Source organism: Dendrobates tinctorius, unplaced genomic scaffold, assembly GCF_039654945.1.
Source record: "Dendrobates tinctorius isolate UK_male_01 unplaced genomic scaffold, ASM3965494v1 ptg000200l, whole genome shotgun sequence".
Lineage (NCBI taxonomy): Eukaryota > Metazoa > Chordata > Amphibia > Anura > Dendrobatidae > Dendrobates > Dendrobates tinctorius.
This window is the reverse complement of record NW_027361867.1, coordinates 3,716,738-3,723,333: the sequence shown is the minus strand read 5'-3', so window position 1 is coordinate 3,723,333 and position 6,596 is coordinate 3,716,738.

Here is a 6,596-nt window from a genome sequence, read left to right as displayed (position 1 = left end):
GAGTGGTACTGTGCGGTGCATATATACGGGACAGGAGGAGAGGTACTGTGCAGTGCATATATAGAGGACAGGAGTGGTACTGTGCAGTGTATATAGACAGGAGTGGTGCTGTGCAGTGTATATAAACAGGGCATGAGTGGATAGTGCAGTGCATATATGCAGGACAGGAGGAGTGGTGCTGTGCAGTGTATATATACAGGACACGAGTGGTACTGTGCAGTGTATATATACAGGAGGAGGGGTACTGTGCAGTGTATATATAGGAGGAGTGGTGCTGTGCAGTGTATATATACAGGAAAGGAGGAGTGATGTCGTGCAGTGTATATGTACAGGATTGGTACTGTGCACTGTATATATACAGGACTAGAGTGGTACTGTGGAGTGTATATATACAGGAGTGGTACTGTGCAGTGTATATATAGGAGTGGTACTGTGCAGTGTATATATACAGGAAAGGAGGAGTGATGTCGTGCAGTGTATATATACAGGATTGGTACTGTGCAGTGCATATATACAGGACTGGAGTGGTACTGTGGAGTGTATATATACAGGATTGGTACTGTGCAGCGTATATACACAGGACAGGAGTAGTGGTACTGTGCAGTGTATATATATATATATAGGAGTGGTACTGTGCGGTGCATATATACGGGACAGGAGAGGTACTATGCAGTGCATATATACAGGACAGGAGTGGTACTGTGCAGTGTATATATACAGGAGTGGCGCTGTGCAGTGTATAGATAAAGGAGGAGTGGTACTGTGCAGTGTACATATGCAGGACAGGAGTGGTACTGTGCAGTGTATATATACAGGACAGGAGTGGTACTGTGCAGTGCATATATACAGGACAGGAGTGGTGCTGTGCAGTGCATATATACAGGAGTGGTACTGTGCAGTGTATATATACAGGAGTGGTACTGTGGAGTGTATATATACAGGACAGGAGTGGTGCTGTGCAGTGTATATATACATCACAGGAGGAGTGGTGCTGTGCAGTGTATATATGCAGGACAGGAGTGGTACTGTGCAGTGTATATATACAGGAGTGGGTTTGTGCAGTGTATATAGACAGGAGTGGTACTGTGCAGTGTATATATACAGGACATGAGTGGTACTATGCAGTGCATATATGCAGGACAGGAGGAGTGGTGCTGTGCAGTGTATATATACAGGACAGGAGTGGTACTGTGCAGTGTATATATACAGGACAGGAGTGGTACTGTGCAGTGTATATACAGGAGTGGTGCTGTGCAATGTATATATGCAGAAGTGGTACTGTGCAGTGTGTATATGCAGGACAGGAGTGGGACTGTGCAGTGTATATATACAGGAGTGGGACTGTGCAGTGTATATAGACAGGAGTGGTACTGTGCAGTGTATATATACAGGGCATGAGTGGATAGTGCAGTGCATATATGCAGGACAGGAGGAGTGGTGCTGTGCAGTGTATATATACAGGACACAAGTGGTACTGTGCAGTGTATATATACAGGAGGAGGGGTACTGTGCAGTGTATATATAGGAGTGGTGCTGTGCAGTGTATATATACAGGAGGAGTGGTACTGTGCAGTGTATATATACAGGACAGGAGTGGTACTGTGCAGTGTATATATACAGGAGTGGGACTGTGCAGTGTGTATAGACAGGAGTGGGACTGTGCAGTGTGTATAGACAGGAGGAGTGGTACTGTGCAGTGCATATATACAGGACAGGAGGAGTGGTACTGTGCAGTGTATAAATACAGGACAGGAGGAGTGGTGCTGTGCAGTGTATATATACAGGACAGGAGGAGTGGTGCTGTGCAGTGTATATATACAGGACAGGAGGAGTGGTGCTGTGGAGTGTATATATACAGGACAGGAGTGGTACTGTGCAGTGTATAAATACAGGAGTGTTACTGTGCAGTGTATAAATACAGGAGTGTTACTGTGCAGTGTGTATATGCAGGACAGGAGTGGTACTGTGCAGTGTATATATACAGGAGTGGAACTGTGCAGTGTATATAGGCAGGAGTGGTACTGTGCAGTGTGTATATATACAGGACAGGAGTGGTACTGTGCAATGCATATATGCAGGACAGGAGTGGTACTGTGCATTGCATATATACAGGACAGGAGTGGTACTGTGCAGTGCATATATGCAGGAGGAGTGGTACTGTGCAGTGTGTATATATACAGGACACGAGTGGTACTGTGCAGTGTATATATACAGGACAGGAGGAGTGGTGCTGTGCAGTGTATATATACAGGACAGGAGGAGTGGTGCTGTGCAGTGTATATATACAGGAGTGGGACTGTGCCGTGTATATAGACAGGAGTGGTACTGTGCAGTGTGTATATATACAGGACAGGAGTGGTACTGTGCAGTGCATATATGCAGGACAGGAGTGGTACTGTGCAGTGTATATATAGGAGTGGTACTGTGCAGTGTATATATACAGGAAAGGAGGAGTGATGTCGTGCAGTGTATATATACAGGACTGGTACTGTGCAGTGTATATATACAGGACTGGAGTGGTACTGTGGAGTGTATATATACAGGAGTGGTACTGTGCAGTGTATATATAGGAGTGGTACTGTGCAGTGTATATATACAGGAAAGGAGGAGTGATGTCGTGCAGTGTATATATACAGGATTGGTACTGTGCAGTGCATATATACAGGACTGGAGTGGTACTGTGGAGTGTATGTATACAGGAGTGGTACTGTGCAGTGTATATATACAGGATTGGTACTGTGCAGCGTATATACACAGGACAGGAGTAGTGGTACTGTGCAGTGTATATATATAGGAGTGGTACTGTGCGGTGCATATATACGGGACAGGAGGAGAGGTACTGTGCAGTGCATATATACAGGACAGGAGTGGTACTGTGCAGTGTATATATACAGGAGTGGCGCTGTGCAGTGTATAGATAAAGGAGGAGTGGTACTGTGCAGTGTACATATGCAGGACAGGAGTGGTACTGTGCAGTGTACATATACAGGACAGGAGTGGTACTGTGCAGTGAATATATACAGGACAGGAGTGGTACTGTGCAGTGTATATATACAGGAAGAGTGGTACTGTGGAGTGTATATATACACAAGACAGGAGTGGTGCTGTGCAGTGTATATATACATCACAGGAGGAGTGGTGCTGTGCAGTGTATATATGCAGGACAGGAGTGGTACTGTGCAGTGTATATATACAGGAGTGGGACTGTGCAGTGTATATAGACAGGAGTGGTACTGTGCAGTGTATATAGACAGGAGTGGTACTGTGCAGTGTATATAGACAGGACATGAGTGGTACTGTGCAGTGCATATATGCAGGACAGGAGGAGTGGTGCTGTGCAGTGTATATATACAGGACAGGAGTGGTACTGTGCAGTGTATATACAGGAGTGGTGCTGTGCAATGTATATATGCAGGAGTGGTACTGTGCAATGTATATATGCAGGACAGGAGTGGGACTGTGCAGTGTATATAGACAGGAGTGGTACTGTGCAGTGTATATATACAGGGCATGAGTGGTACTGTGCAGTGCATATATGCAGGACAGGAGGAGTGGTGCTGTGCAGTGTATATATACAGGACAGGAGGAGTGGTGCTGTGCAGTGTATATATACAAGACACGAGTGGTACTGTGCAGTGTATATATACAGGAGGAGGGGTACTGTGCAGTGTATATATAGGAGGAGTGGTGCTGTGCAGTGTATATATACAGGAGGAGTGGTACTGTGCAATGTATATACACAGGACAGGAGTGGTACTGTGCAGTGTATATATACAGGAGTGGGACTGTGCAGTGTGTATAGACAGGAGTGGTACTGTGCAGTGTATATATACAGGAGTGGTACTGTGCAGTGTATATATACAGGAGGAGTGGTACTGTGCAGTGCATATATACAGGACAGGAGGAGTGGTACTGTGCAGTGTATATATACAGGAGGAGTGGTACTGTGCTGTGTATATGCAGGACAGGAGTGGTACTGTGCAGTGTATATATACAGGAGGAGTGTGTCACGGGGGCTTAGTTCAACTAAGGCTGAAATACCCGGGGCCCCTGTGGTGTCCCTTTACTAGGGGAAACCCTGTCTGACCCTCAACCCAGGGTTTTTGCTGAAGGTGCAAATGCCTGAGCCTCCGACCTTTCCTTATCTCCTGCTCAGCCCTGCACTTAACCCTCCACCCAGTGAGAAGTCACCACCAAAGCTCCCACACAAATAATGACAGACAGGGAGAACTTAAACTGCACTGCGCCGCACACACACAGGAATAAACAGTAATGTGAACAGGGCACAACTAAACACAAATATGGGAAGGAGAAAGGATAACGACGGATCATACGACACCAGATATGAATCTCTCTCTCTTGAACACCTCCACTCCAGACCGGAACCACTTGGTATGAAACACAAGCTATAATCGGCGACGCCCATAGGCCAGCATGACTATTTAAAGACCGTGGGCGTGACTAACCATCCAACCTGGTCTCCAGCAGGATTAACCCCCGAGAGCCTGAAGATCAGGCCGGCGCCACTGAGGCTATAGTGGCTGGAGGTGGAACTACCTCTGCCTGCCGGATGCTGTGGTGTGAACAGCGTCCGACATGACAGAGTGGTACTGTGCAGTGCATATATACAGGACAGGAGGAGTGGTACTTTGCAGTGTATATATACAGGAGGAGTGGTACTGTGCTGTGTGTATATGCAGGACAGGAGTGGTACTGTGCAGTGTATATATACAGGAGTGGTACTGTGCAGTGTATATATACAGGACAGGAGGAGTGGTGCTGTGCAGTGTATATATACAGGACAGGAGTGGTACTGTGCAGTGTATATATACAGGACAGGAGGAGTGGTGCTGTGCAGTGTATGTATACAGGACAGGAGGAGTGGTGCTGTGGAGTGTATATATACAGGACAGGAGTGGTACTGTGCAGTGTATATACAGGAGTGGTACTGTGCAGTGTATATATACAGGAGGAGTGGTACTGTGCAGTGTGTATATGCAGGACAGGAGTGGTACTGTGCATTGTATATATACAGGAGTGGAACTGTGCAGTGTATATAGACAGGAGTGGTACTGTGCAGTGTGTATATATACAGGACAGGAGTGGTACTGTGCAGTGCATATATGCAGGACAGGAGTGGTACTGTGCAGTGTATATATACAGGACAGGAGTGGTACTGTGCAGTGCATATATGCAGGAGGACTGGTACTGTGCAGTGTATATATACAGGACAGGAGTGGTGCTGTGCAGGGTATATATACAGGACAGGAGGAGTGGTACTGTGCAGTGTATATATACAGGAAAGGAGGAGTGGTACTGTGCAGTGTATATATACAGGACAGGAGTGGTACTGTGCAGTGCATATATGCAGGAGGAGGGTTACTGTGCAGTGTATATATAGGAGTGGTACTGTGCAGTGCATATATACAGGACAGGAGGAGTGGTGCTGTGCAGTGTATATATACAGGACAGGAGGAGTGGTGCTGTGCAATGTATATATACAGGACAGGAGTGGTGCTGTGCAGTGCATATATACAGGACAGGAGGAGTGGTGCTGTGCAGTGTATATATACAGGACAGGAGTGGTACTGTGCAGTGTATATATACAGGACAGGAGTGGTGCTGTGCAGGGTATATATACAGGACAGGAGGAGTGGTACTGTGCAGTGTATATATACAGGAAAGGAGGAGTGGTACTGTGCAGTGTATATATACAGGACAGGAGTGGTACTGTGCAGTGCATATATGCAGGAGGAGGGTTACTGTGCAGTGTATATATAGGAGTGGTACTGTGCAGTGCATATATACAGGACAGGAGGAGTGGTGCTGTGCAGTGTATATATACAGGACAGGAGGAGTGGTGCTGTGCAATGTATATATACAGGACAGGAGTGGTGCTGTGCAGTGCATATATACAGGACAGGAGGAGTGGTGCTGTGCAGTGTATATATACAGGACAGGAGTGGTACTGTGCAGTGTATATATACAGGAGGAGTGGTACTGTGCAGTGTGTATATGCAGGAGTGGTACTGTGCAGTGTATATATACAGGACAGGAGGAGTGGTGCTGTGCAGTGTATATATACAGGACAGGAGTGGTACTGTGCAGTGTATATACAGGAGTGGTACTGTGCAGTGTATATGTACAGGAGTGGTACTGTGCAGTGTGTATATGCAGGACAGGAGTGGTACTGTGCAGTGTATATATACAGGAGTGGGACTGTGCAGTGTATATAGACAGGAGTGGTACTGTGCTGTGTATATACATATACAGGAGTGGTACTGTGCAGTGTATATATACAGGAGTGGGACTGTGCAGTGTATATAGACAGGAGTGGTACTGTGCAGTGTATATATACAGGACAGGAGTGGTACTGTGCAGTGCATATATGCAGAACAGGAGTGGTACTGTGCAGTGTATATATACAGGACAGTAGTACTGTGCAGTGCATATATGCAGGAGGAGTGGTACTGTGCAGTGCATATATGCAGAACAGGAGTGGTACTGTGCAGTGTATATATACAGGACAGTAGTACTGTGCAGTGCATATATACAGGAGGAGGGGTACTGTGCAGTGTATATATACAGGAGGAGTG